Source organism: Phoenix dactylifera, chromosome 11 (assembly GCF_051530095.1).
Source record: "Phoenix dactylifera cultivar Ajwa chromosome 11, Ajwa_hap1_PhDact_Kaust_v1.1, whole genome shotgun sequence".
In the NCBI taxonomy this organism is placed as follows: Eukaryota; Viridiplantae; Streptophyta; class Magnoliopsida; order Arecales; family Arecaceae; genus Phoenix; species Phoenix dactylifera.
Window position 1 is genome coordinate 14675020 of NC_143200.1, and position 13040 is coordinate 14688059.

At 44.0% G+C, this 13040-nt stretch overlaps 1 pseudogene; it reads left to right on the plus strand.

The window, feature by feature from the left end:
- The first annotated feature begins 6768 nt into the window (after positions 1 to 6768).
- On the plus strand, positions 6769 to 8859 carry LOC103696374 (uncharacterized; annotated as a pseudogene).
- Positions 8860 to 13040: the final 4181 nt, after the last annotated feature.

Sequence of the window (13040 nt, forward strand, 5' to 3'; positions counted from 1 at the left end):
TTGGTTTGAATTTCAAATCCTTCTCTTTTTGTTTCTAACGGCTATATTTGCTTTTTGGGCTATAAAAGGGACCTCTTAAGTGGTTCTCAACAACTCTTCACCAACCCAAAAGCAAAATTATTCAAGAGAGAAAAGTTCAAGAGAGTGAGAGCATTAAAGTGTAGAAATCAAGTGCATTCAAGGTTCTCTTGTGATTTCAAGCTCAACCGCTCTCGTGCGCTTGGGATTCAAAGCTCACACTCGATCCTACGCACTCCACATCGGAAGAATCAACATCTCCCACGCTTCCAACGGCAAAAAGATTCTTCTGGGTTAAATTGTTCATAATTGATATATTTGCTTTTTAGAGCTTTTATTCTCTTTTGTAAACTCTTTGATTGTAGTGCTTGTTCAAGTCAAGGGACTTGGAACAAGAAAAGGCGTCCCAAGCCTAAGAGAAATTGGGGGTTTAGGGTTTGTTGTGAGCCCGGTGTAAAACAACGAGTTGGGTAGTAAACTCGCAAAACTATCGTACTGTAATCTTGGATTATAGTGGAAATACCCAAAGGCGCTTTGGGGAGTGGATGTAGGAGCGGTGGAAGCTCCGAACCACTATAAAACCGTGTGTTTGTGATTGTGTCTTCTCATCCCACTATCATTACCTTATTTCATATATTTGTGTGTTTTAATTTTAATTAGCCGAAGAGTTTTAAAACACCCAATTCACCCCCCTCTTGGGTGACCATCTCTGGGCAACACGTATCTACAACTATGCCATTATCTTTTGATTCCTTCCAATTTTACCCCTTATATCAATTTTAAAGGACTATTCTATCCCTTTTTTATATAAAAAAAAATTTTGGAGTTATTACAGGGGGAATGAACCTGAGGTGGGTGAAGAGGGTTCAATGTTGAAACCCTCAATGAAATGAAAAGGGGGGGGGGAGGCGGTGAAGTGGTGGTGGAGGCGATGGTTTTGCGGTGTGCGAGCAGAGGAGGGGCGGGCAGCGGCAAAGCAAGGAGGGGCGACGAGGCGGCGGTGGTGGCAATCGGGCGGTCGCGGTAGCAGCGGGACGACGACGGTGAGGCGGCGCGGCTCGGTGGGGAGGGAGAAGACGGCCTCGGGCGATTGTGGATCTCGGCGGCGGCAGGAAGCGGCACGAGCGGAGGCGGCGAAGACGGAGCGGCACAGGCGGAGAGCTCGGGTGGGATGCTCGGCGGCGGTGTTCGTCGGCGAGGAGGCTTGGGCTTGGGCGGCGCGGCGGGAACCGAGCAGCAGAGTGGCGGTGGCGCGATGGCGGAGGAATGACGACGGCCACGGCAGCGCCGGCGGGGCGACGACAGCAGCTGCGGTGCAGGCAGAGACAGATCTTGGCGATGGCGGCGGAGGCGGTGGCGGTGGCGACGAACCATGTTGATGCCGAATCAAATCTGGGAACAACGGCTGCAGCGGCGATGATGGTAGAAACCCCTTGGGTTTCCTTTCGACAGAAACAGAGGTAAGCTTTTTTTTTTTCCGGGACACGTGCTGGCCACGTGATCCTACGGCTTTTTTTTTTTTTGAACCTTAACGGGTTCGGGTTAACGGGCTCAGATTTTCGGTTGCAACCCGCTCCGATAACCGTGAGTTGAGCACGTGCAGGTCACGTACAAAATATTTTTTTTTTTAAACTTGTTGGATTTTGGACCCGGGCTACCGGGTTTTGGGGGTAACGGGTTTAGAGCTTACCCGTTACCACTCGTCTTCAACCTCCCGACCGAAACGGGAGGATGATCCGGACTGCTCGGCGGCCATTGCAGATCGACTGAGGGGGTCGGCGGCGCAGCAAATGACCGTGGTGCTGCGGTCGGCTGCGGCTGGGGGTGGGGCGGAGGGCGCGACGGCGGCTGCGGCAGCGACGGGGGACGCAGCAGCGGCTGCAGGCAGGGCGGAGGACGGCGGCGGCTGCGGACTTGTGACGACTGACACGATGGCGGGTGGATCCTGCTAGTCTGTTGTGGCCGGCGGTTGTTTCATCAGGTTCGAGGGACAAGGCCGCAAGAAGGGCGTCGACGCTCTTCTTCTTTCCGGCAACGGGAACCACTCGTGGCCCATCGGCACGCTCCGGTGTCCGTGGTCAGGGCACCGCGTAGAGCTCGTGCGCCAATCGAAATCCGGGGATCCGGCGATGCTCGGCCATACACCGGTGGTTGCAGGTGGTGGAGGCAGCGGACGCGATGACGGTTGGACGGGGAAACTGAGGGATTTCTTCTTTTCCTTCTTCTGTTTTGAAACCGAGGGGTTGTTCCCCTCTGTCCCTTCTTGTGAGAACCGAGAGAGCGAGGGATCCTTTTTTTCTGGTGAGCGGAACTGACAGAGGGAGGGGCCCTGTTCTTGTTGTTGGTGGGAACCGAGGGAAAGGAAGACTGTTGTTGGATCGGGGCTTTGGTAATAGAAGCAAAACCGATTTGCTATGATACCAAGTTGATGCCAAACCAAATCCGGGAACAATGGCTGCAGCGGCTGCGATGCACTCTTGAGATTATTGCCATGTGTTGTAACTTTAAAATGGAAGCAGAAGAAGAGGGAGAAGAGGAGGAAGAAGAAGAGAAGAAGGAGAAGGGAAGGAGGAAGAGAGGAGGGGAAGACGTGGGGGAAAATTGTTAATCCTTCATTAAAAATCTCATCACCTAGGCTGCCTCAACTTTCCTCTAGAAATTGAGATATTGAAGATTGGGCTCCCACTAGCTGCAACAAATCTAAAGTTCGGGCCTCTAATAATAAAAACTGCTCCATCTTTTTTTATCACCATCCGTCCTACATCTAAGTTGATATTTTTTTCCAAATGTTGTCACCATTTAGGAAGACATAGCCTCCCTCTCCATAAAATTCCTTCTTGTCAGCTTATAATTTTTGTACCCAAAAGCTCAACGGATTCCTCATTTCCTCGTTGTTTCACCTCTTAAGGCCCCTCGCATCAGAAAGATCACTTTTCGTGAAGACCTGTCAATTTTCATATAACCATCTCATTCCAACCCAAGGATACCCCTCCGAGCTTACAAGGCGCCGGGCCCCGACGGCTTCCAGCCGCTCCCACCGAAAAGATCAAATATTTGAGATAATCTCACCATTCCTAGTTACCCATTCCATCACAACTCCTCTCTCATCTAAAAGATCCCATCTTTGAGAGAAATTAATCGTCGTCTCCTCATATCTGACTGCAGAAGAAGGGTAGAGAAGAAGCACCTCTCTCCCATTCAAAGACTCCTTTGAGAAAAACCTGTTGCAATTTTATGGACTACATGTGGGAGATTATAACACGAAATAAACAAACCATGAATCTACTCAAGAAAGATTAAAGTATACCTTGATAGCCCTGTGCAGCCTTCGTCATCTCCTCATATCCGAGTACAGAAGAAGGGTAGAGAAGAAGCACCTCTCTCCCATCCAAAGACTCCTTTGAGGAAAACATGTTGGAATTTCATGGGCTACATGCGGAAGATTAGAACACAAAATAAACAAATCATGGATCTACTCATGGAAGATCCGCCCATATTAATCCATTGTGATAATAAGGTCGTAATAGAACTAGCAAATCAAAAGAGTACTAACAATAAGATGAACTGGCATATTTAGATTCGTCATAAATTTGTAAGACAAGTAATACCATTTTCTTAGAATTTGTCAAGTCGGAGAAATATTTGGCAAATCCTTTAACTAAGGGTTTGTCTATTTGATCACCGACAGTGGGTACCCAACCCTATGATTGGAGATCCCATGAACAAAGTTCAATGTGATAGAAATGAAACTGAGTGAGTGATCGAAAGATAATTATAATTAGAAAATATATAATTAGAATGATTGAGTTATACTCTTAATGAGCCAAAGATAAAAAATCTGAAGGGTATTAGGTCACAATTACCTTTGGAGGACTTTACTTTTTATTAAAATTGCCGTATAGGCTACGACTAAGGATTTAGGCTAATCTTAATAAAATTCTTATGAAAAATCAAGGTACTGAGCGCAAAGCCTTTAAATGGCACTGACCGTATAAAGACCCAATTGATCTATACTCTGTGTGTGATAGATAAAAGTCTGAGTCAAAGGACCTAATTCAAGATCTAATCCACTAGAGTTTCTTGAGATAGATACTATCAACACTAAGTGATATTCAAGTTTATAGGACATCTCACCTATTGTACAGTATAAGTTGCCCAGATATTATACTTTATGATTTTCAAAAAAAAATTAAATCTTTTTTGGAGAATTGTTGGAGTTTAATTAAAAAAGATTTAAATTTTTTTATTACCTAAATTTTAGTTGTTTTAAATTTTTTAAAATACTTTTTTTAGATGCCTCTTTTAAAAGAATTGTGACTCTTCAAAAGAAAATGCTGGTTTTCGAAAAGTTACAGTGTTTCTGAATATTACGTATCTTTGAAACTATCGCGTCTTCGGTTTTACGGTATTTCTCTCTCTCATTCATTAGTCTTTATCTCATTTTGAGGGATTTTTTCTGAGATAGAGGTTTTTCACTTTTTAAATTTTTCTTCTTTCTATTCTTTTCTTTTTTGGGGCATCTAAAAGAGTCGGTTGGGTCCAGCCTCTCCAACGATCGTGCTCATTAGAGAAGAATCGAGCTGAATTGTTATATCTTGGGGTCGAGATGGCCGCAGACCTGTATGCACGGGACGAATTACGTTCTTAGGGCAGCGTATATCACACGCCTCAATTCAAGCAAGCTCTTTTCAATTTTTTATTTTATTCTAATAGATTATTCCTTTATAATATTTTTATAAAATAAAAATATGATAAATTTTAGGCAAAATATTTCCAACAAACTCAAACAAGCAAATGATGAACAAGCTATCCAACTCCCTTATGCCAGTAGCGACAGTGAGGAATATCGAGCAAATCTTCCGAAACTTTATTTGGGGGAGGAACAGAGGTAGAGGGGGCATCCATCTTATGGCGTGGGAGGTTGTATGTCAGCCGACCAGATATGGGGATCTTGGGGTGCAGTCTTTGGTGGCGAGATGGGAGGTCTTAGCGGCACAGCACGCCGCTAGATTCGTGTTGGAGCCTGATGGTATATGGTCCTCCCTGATGAGGGCCAAGTATGGTGCTCTAGTGTCTGGGGCCCGAGCTGGGCGTCGCCATTCATCGGCTTGGAGGGAGATTTGTGCTAAAGCAGGGTTGGTGCTTCCCGCGATCAGATGGGTCATTGGTGATGGTCGGTCCATTGATGTATTGGAGAATTACTAGGTGACAGAGCAACCTATTAGTAGGTTACTGATCATGGTGGATACGTTGAGGTTAGCCGGTCTTAGGGTCAAAGATTTGATGGAGCCTGGGGGGACCGTTGGAGGGTGGAGTTGATTAGGGAGGCTTTTGGGGAGCAGTTGGCAGAGATGATCCTAACCCTACCTGTTCTTGCTCGGGAGGGGCCGGATAGATTAGTCTGGATGCCGACAGGGCGATTGCAGGTGCAAGCCAGGAATATTCACATATTGTTGAGCCGAGAGCCAGCCCAGCAAATAGAGGGAGGATGGATTTAAAGGATGCGGATTCATCCGCGTGTGGCGCTCTTCATCTGGAAGGTGGTATGGGGTTGCCTACTGACCAGGAGCTTGTTAGCATGGCGAGGGGTGAGGATCACTCAATGTTGTGAGGAGTGTACGGAGACCAAGGAGACGATTGATCATGTTCTTCTGCAGTGTCCCAGAGCTAAGGAGATTTGGAGCAGGTCACCTTCTTTGCTGCCCCATTCAATCGAGTCGACACAGGATTTGATTCATTGGCCGAGAGTCTCCAAGCGGAGGCCTGGTACTGTTGAGGCCGAGATTCGATGGGCATATTTGGCTTATTCTATTTAGTTGGACATGAATGTTGGCCTGTTTGAGAGCAGGCGGTTACCCCCACGGATGGTGGTGGACATAGCCATGTTTCATGCGAGGGAGGTTACTACAACTGCTATTAGGTTCTCTTCTAAGATGGCCAGGGACACCTGAGGTACTCTTTCCGCTGTCACAGTGCCCAGGTTCGCCCTAGCTTCTTGGGTACCCCCACACCCCTTGGTTATCTCAAAGTGAACTTCGATGGTAGTATGTTGGTGGACGGGATGTCAGGAAGAGTTGGCTTTGTCATTAGATATTATCTAGGTAGGTTGATAGCAGTTGGTGGTCGCCGCATGCCGAAACTTACTGCAGTCAGGGCGGAGCTGCGGGCAGCCTAGGAAGGGATATCCTATGTGAGGTGGGTACTTGGTGCTAAGCATATATGCCTTGAGGGAGACTCCTCTATGGTGATTGATTGGATTCGGAGAGTGGACAGATACGGTGATGGTCATCATCTCATCCATGAGACTCGTAGACTGGCTCAGGAGCTGAGCGATTTTCAGGCGTTACATGTTTTTCGGAAGGCGAACAGTGCAGTAGATTGGGTTGCCTCATTTGTTGCTCGGCATTCCGGGAAGATCACATGGACATTTGTAAGATCCTACCTTGTACTCTTTATTTTCTTTTGATATGGCTAGATGTACTCAAGTTAGAGCTACATGAAATACCGTTTTCATAAAAAAAAAAAAGAAGAGAAGAAGAAGAAGAAGAAGAAGAAGAAGAAGAAGAAGAAGAAGAAGAAGGAGGTATTTATCAATTTTTTCCATAAAATTTTAATATTATGGATGGCAAGTTTGGATCTAAGTAGCATAACGCTTTAAATTATTTAAATAATAATAATAATAATAAAACCCTTTAGTCTATGCAACCTGAGGGTTGTAGTCTTTTAGCCATCTGGACGCCATCTTATTAAACCCCCTCTCCTCTCCCTAGTCCGAAGTAGGGCTTTCGTCTCCTTGTTCCATCTGCCTTCCGACCGTTCCCTTCTCTCTCTAAAAATCTCTCTTTGGAGGAGAAGAGGAGGAGGAGGCCAGTCAATCATCCATCCATCTCGATCCCCATGTCCTTGTGTCGCCACCTCCTCCGCTCCCTCCGCCGCTCCTCCCCCAAATCCTCCCTCCTCCCCTCGGCCGCGGCCGTCGCCGGTGATCCGCAGCAACCCCCCTTCGCCCTCACACTCGCCCGCCCCTTCGCCTTCTCCTCCGCCGAGGAGGCCGCCGCCGAGCGGCGCCGCCGCAAGCGCCGCCTCCGCATCGAGCCCCCCTCTACGCCCTCCGTCGCGACCCGAACGCCCCCCGCCCCCCGCCCGACCCGAACGCCCCCCGCCTCCCCGACTCCACTTCCGCCCTCGTCGGCCCCCGCCTCAACCTCCACAACCGCGTCCAGTCCCTCATCCGCTCCGGCGACCTCGACTCCGCCTCTGCTACCGCCCGCCACGCCGTCTTCTCCTCCGTCCGCCCCACCGTCTTCACCTGCAACGCTGTCATGGCCTCCATGCTCCGCGCACGCCGCCTGGACGACATCGTTGCCCACTTCACCTTCTTCTTCAACCAGTCCAGCATCGTCCCCAACGTCGTCTCCTACAACATCCTCATCATTCATCAACACCCACTGCGACGCCGGCCGCGTCGACACCTCCCTCGATGTCTACCGCCACATCCTCGACCACGCCCCCTTCTCCCCCTCTCCCGTCACCTACCGCCACCTCACCAAGGGCCTCGTCGACTCCGACCGCATCCAGGAAGCCATGGACCTCCTCCGAGAGATGCTCAACCGCGGCCACGGCGCCGACTCCCTCGTCTACAACACCCTCATGGCCGGCTTCATCGACCGTGGCAACATGGACAGGGCCCTCGAACTATTCGATGAGCTCCGCGAGCGCTGCCTCGTCTACGACGGCGTCGTCCACGCCACCCTCATGGAGGGCTACTGGAAGCGCGGCATGGATAGGGAGGCCATGGAGTCCTACCAGTCCCTCCTCGACCGCCAGTTCAAGATGAGCGCCGCCACCTGCAACACCCTCATAGAGACCTTGCTGAAGCACGACAAGCGGACCGAGGCGAACAAGCTCTTCGAGCATATGCTCAACAACCACTCGCCCCCCAGCTTCATCGCCATGAACACCGACACCTACAATCTCATGGTGAACCGGTGCTTTAAGGAAGGGAAGTTTTTAGAGGCCCTCGAGGTGTTCCACCGCACAGGGAAGAAGCCATGCGTTATGGATGTTGGCTGCTTCAACAACATCATCGATAAGCTCTGTGAAAACGGCCTCCTTTCAGAAGCAGAGAAGTTGTTCGAAGAAATGCCTGGCAAGTCAGTGAATCCAGATGCGGCGACATATGGGTTTTTGGTCGATGGGTGTTTTAAAGAAGGGAGAGTGGATGATGCCTTGCAGTATTTTGAGAAGATGGTGAACACAGCAGAGGGGGCTCCCCAGGTTGACTTGGGATTCTACAACAAAATGTTTGATGGGTTGGTGAAGGCAGGATCGGTCAGTTATGCATTGGAGATCTTTGGAAAGATGGGAGAGAGGGGGATCAGGCCTAATTCAATGAGTTATGAGATTTTGGTTAGAGGGCTGGGCAAGGAAGGAAGCCTGGACCAAGGACGGGATTTGTTGGAGGAGATGGTGAGGAGCAGAGTAGCTGTGTCACCTGGGTTGCATGGGTTTTTATTGGATGCTTTCGGGAAAGCAGGACGACTTGATGAGATAGATCGTCTGTTTGCTGGGAGTGCAGGCAACTTTCCTCCTCAATTCCAAAGGGTAGCAGCCTGAACTCCAATCTTATATGCCTTATGAAGCCCTTCTCTAAACTTGGTTGTGACTACTCCAAGGGTAGTCGGCTTGACATAAATTTGACAAAGGTTCTTCTGATGTATTCTTAGAGTATCAATTTGGAGTAGTTTTCCTCTCGGGAGTTAGAGTCATTAAAGTATTAGGGTCTGGTGTTAATTGTTGAATTGTGTCCATCTCATCCATAATATTTATCATTTTTGTGTATGAACATTTTGAGAATGATTCAGTCAATGATATAAATGCTTATCATCTTGTCTAGTATAAGTGCAGGAGTACTTTATTGGGGACATGGCTTCTCTTTGGGTTTTCACATTTTATACTTGTGACATTGATTAGATATTTTGTATGTACATGTTTTTCTCTCTCTCTCTTTTTTGTGTGTGTGTGGTCAGCCCCTCCTCCCCTTTATCGGTATAAAAACTTGGTGAGTGACATTTGCATTGAGCAACTTGTCTATTTTGAATGAAATATCTACTTTGACTCGGTTTCTTGGATCTGTTATTGAATTTGCTTTTAGAAAGTAAATAGATTAGTAGGATATATAACATATGTTCATCAAGTTAGGTTAGAAAAGTGATTTACCGTTATATATTATTGACCTATTGAAAAATCAATTTTTTGATGTTATCACTTGGATAATAGTGGACATATATTATGCAACCATCATGTAAGCCCATCATTTAAGTTAAGTTAGCAAATATCATTGTTGATAAAATGGAATATATGTTGTTAATGCCATCATCCAATCTCTGATGAATATGAATATTTTTTGAATCTTTATTTTTGAGAACTTTGATGTGATTAAGAAAGTTAGTATATAGGGCTCTTTCGAGTTAGAACAGAACTTAAAATCCCATATTAGAAGATTGAAGAAAAGAGTCTTATCATACTAGAGATACTTGAGATTCTTGAGTAGTGGAAATTCTATTGTAGGAATTTTTTTAGAAGAAAAGGTCCGCTATTCTTGTGTTATTAAAGTGACCTTTGATACCTCAAAGGTTGCTCTTGATCTAATTTTCTTTAATGTGGTTTTAAATGAATGTAGTTACACTATTACTTTCCTTTAGATAACATAATGTATTGTTCAATTGATTGCATCACTTATTTGATGAGCTAAGTGAAATGTATGGCATAAATTCATTTTGTAAGTTCATACATTTTAAAACATGTTTGAACCAAAGTGTAATTGGTTTGGGGGCTTCTAACTGTACGTTGTATGAAAAATTGTGTTTGAACCATTAAAACTATCTATTTTTTTGTTGATCAGATGATGCATAACTAGACCTCAACAACATGATCTTGTTTCATTTCATAGATATCCGAAATGCTGCAAATCATGATTAATGGTGTGGAACCTCAATTTGAACCTCAAATTAAAATGCATATTTGTTGGATTTGTGTTGGCAAGGTTGTAGCCTGAAACTAGTAGGAAGGAAATTATATATAAGTACACATATGTATAAAGGGCTCGTAAGTGTTAGTCAAGCAGCCCTTCTATGGTTCAATTAAATGATGTAGGAGTTGAGGGCATCAAGTCTATGCTCTTGCATCATAATTATAGAGAATGAACAATTCTTAATTTTGGTGCAACTTATTGAAATGAAAATCCATAAATGTTTTAGAATTAGGCTATATAAATGGAAGCATAGTTTTTTTTCCTCTTTGCACACTTTGAATAAAGGTGCTTTTATTTGGTCTTAGATGTAATCATTCTTTATTGTGCACATATGTATTAAGGGTAGGCGAGAAGCATAGATCAGCATAGATCTTAGATTTATTTTCAAAAAAGATGTTGAAAAGGTGTTAGGTCTTCTTATTTATTTGTTGGAGTCTGCTGGCTTGGGTTTATGTTGTAAAATGGTTTTTGAGAATAAATTTTGTTGCCCCTTTCTTTTTTGGTTACTTCATTATAAGTGCTCAAATTATGGAGGTTTTGAAGTAGGAGAATCTTTATTTTCCTTTGTGGTTCATCTTTATTATAAGTGCTCAAATTATGGAGATTTGATCATGGATTGAAGTATTATACCATGCACGTCCTATCAACTGCGTCGTCCTATAACATCAAGGTACTGGTGCTGGTGTGCCCCTTGGTACCATATCATATTGGCAGAAGGTACTATATCAGAATTTTTCTATGCCAGCACCATCAGGTATACTGTGTATCAGTATGATGCAGTACCATACTAATCCATATGGACGAGTAAGTTTCTGGTATCGAGACTTTAATCTTGGCTTCCATGCTATGATTGGATGTGATAAAGTGTGAGTGAGGCTTACAACCTAACAATTGACTAGCAAAATGTTAATTATTCTTTAGGATCCTTTTATCGTGAATTTCCTCCCTCCTTTTCTGAATGGTCTTTAAATCATCTAACTACTAGTGTGCTAATTACATGAGTATGATCAATTATGCTGCACAGACATCTGAATATTTTTAGTTTAGGGTTGCTGTCCTGGTAGAGCCATTCCGTCTTCTTTTTAGGAAGTTTGGTAGAATGGTTGGTATCGTGTCATGGAAAAAAATAAATAGTGGCGGGGTAGTTTTATAGGGAGATTATTTGTTATCTCAGTGGTTGATTGTGATACCCTTACTAGCTAGAATCTTTAATCTAGGTTTATCACACATGCCATGGAACCATTCTTTATTACCCTGCCTTTGCACATGCATCTTAATGCCTTAAATCCTCTCCCTCTCTCTTGTGAAAAAAAGGACAGAAGGAAGTTATCCTTTATTACTACCCCAAATTTATTAAAATTCAGTTGTAGTTCAGTGATAAAGTTCCACTCCTAATTCTGTTATGCTTCTGAATCCATCTATCATGCATATCTGTATAAAGATTATAATTTCATTGTTTTTTAATGATAAATGTTGTTAAATATGAATGCTAACATGAGTTCGGATGCAACATTGCTCCCAAACTCGTTTTGGCATTTGCTCCCAGTTTAAGTTACTGACATTTTACCTAGATGCCTGTCATGAATACCAATGTCTATACATACATACCAGAGTATATGAGACATACAGCTATAGAAAACCAGATTAATTGTAATTCTATAAAATATATTATATGAATGTAAAAACTTTGAAAATAGCAAAAGATGTCAATTGCTAGAATAAATTTTAAATAGTGCTAAATATTAAATATTGCTTGTATACGAAATTTGATAAAGAAAATAAGAAAAGTCATGGCATTTCACTAGAAATATCTAGATACTTTAGACCAATAATGCTGAAGGCTTGAACAATTTAAATTAAGGTAGCATCACTTGCACTAAAGTGTTTCTTAGCATAGAACTTCAAAAATGAATAATGTTACTTTTGGTTGATGGAGACAAGACATTTCCAGGTACCATTACTTGCACAAATCTATATCTTCAACATGGCACTTATGGAATATTGATACTTCTAGTTGGAGGCAAGATGCTCCAGTTTTGGGGTGCCAAAGAGCGTAATGCCATGTCATATCAAAATGTCCAAAAGTGTGGGGTCCCCAGATATTCTGAAGCTGAACTAACCATGCAACACATGTGGTTAGGTTAAATTCATATCATCCAACCTTTCAGCAGTTTTTAGGTCCTTTTCTAGGGTCTAAGGGGTGACAAGCTAGTTTGAACTTGCAGGTATGATCAGCAAGGTCGAAGAACTAAGAGTTATTTGGAAAGTGGGTAAGAGTGAGGATGGAGGTGGCTATTCTTGTTTAGCACAATAGGTTGTTTAGAACGAGAAACAAAAAAAAAAAAAAAGGAAAAGAAAAAAAAAAGTCTGGCATTGACCCTACGGATTTAACCTTGCATGGGAAGTCTCTTTTTCAACAATATGGAACAAGAGATGAAACAATTCATGGAGAGGGGTTAGAAGGACTAGATTTGATAGAAGTAGAGATAACTTCAATGTTATGCACCATGATTTTCATGGTTTTTGGAAAGAAATACTTTATGCCTGGGAACCTCATGAAGTAGAGGTGGTACGGTTGGATCATCAAGGCATTTGAGATGAGTTCTTTCTATGAAGGTTCTTTTCTTATGATTATGGTGGTAAGAGAGTATTTCGTACAAGAATGCTTTGTTTTAAGGAATGATTAAGTATCATCATTTTGGTAAAACATGTAAGATAGGAAGATCTGGACTGTATACTGAACTATATCATTCATGACTTTCTGGTAGGCAGTAGCACTTGTGATAAACAGAGATAGTGATTCTTGGATGATGGGTTCTTGGAGCTGTGCCTGATGTGCAGTGTAGGTCTTGGCTGTCCCTGCTCCCTGCGCACCCAACTGCTCTCCTTGTTGTGTGGGCTTCTAATCTTGTCCCTGCAAAGTTAGGGGTGCTGTGAAGTGCATGGTGTGTGCAAGTCGTAGAGACCTACAGAATAATGTACCTTTAGC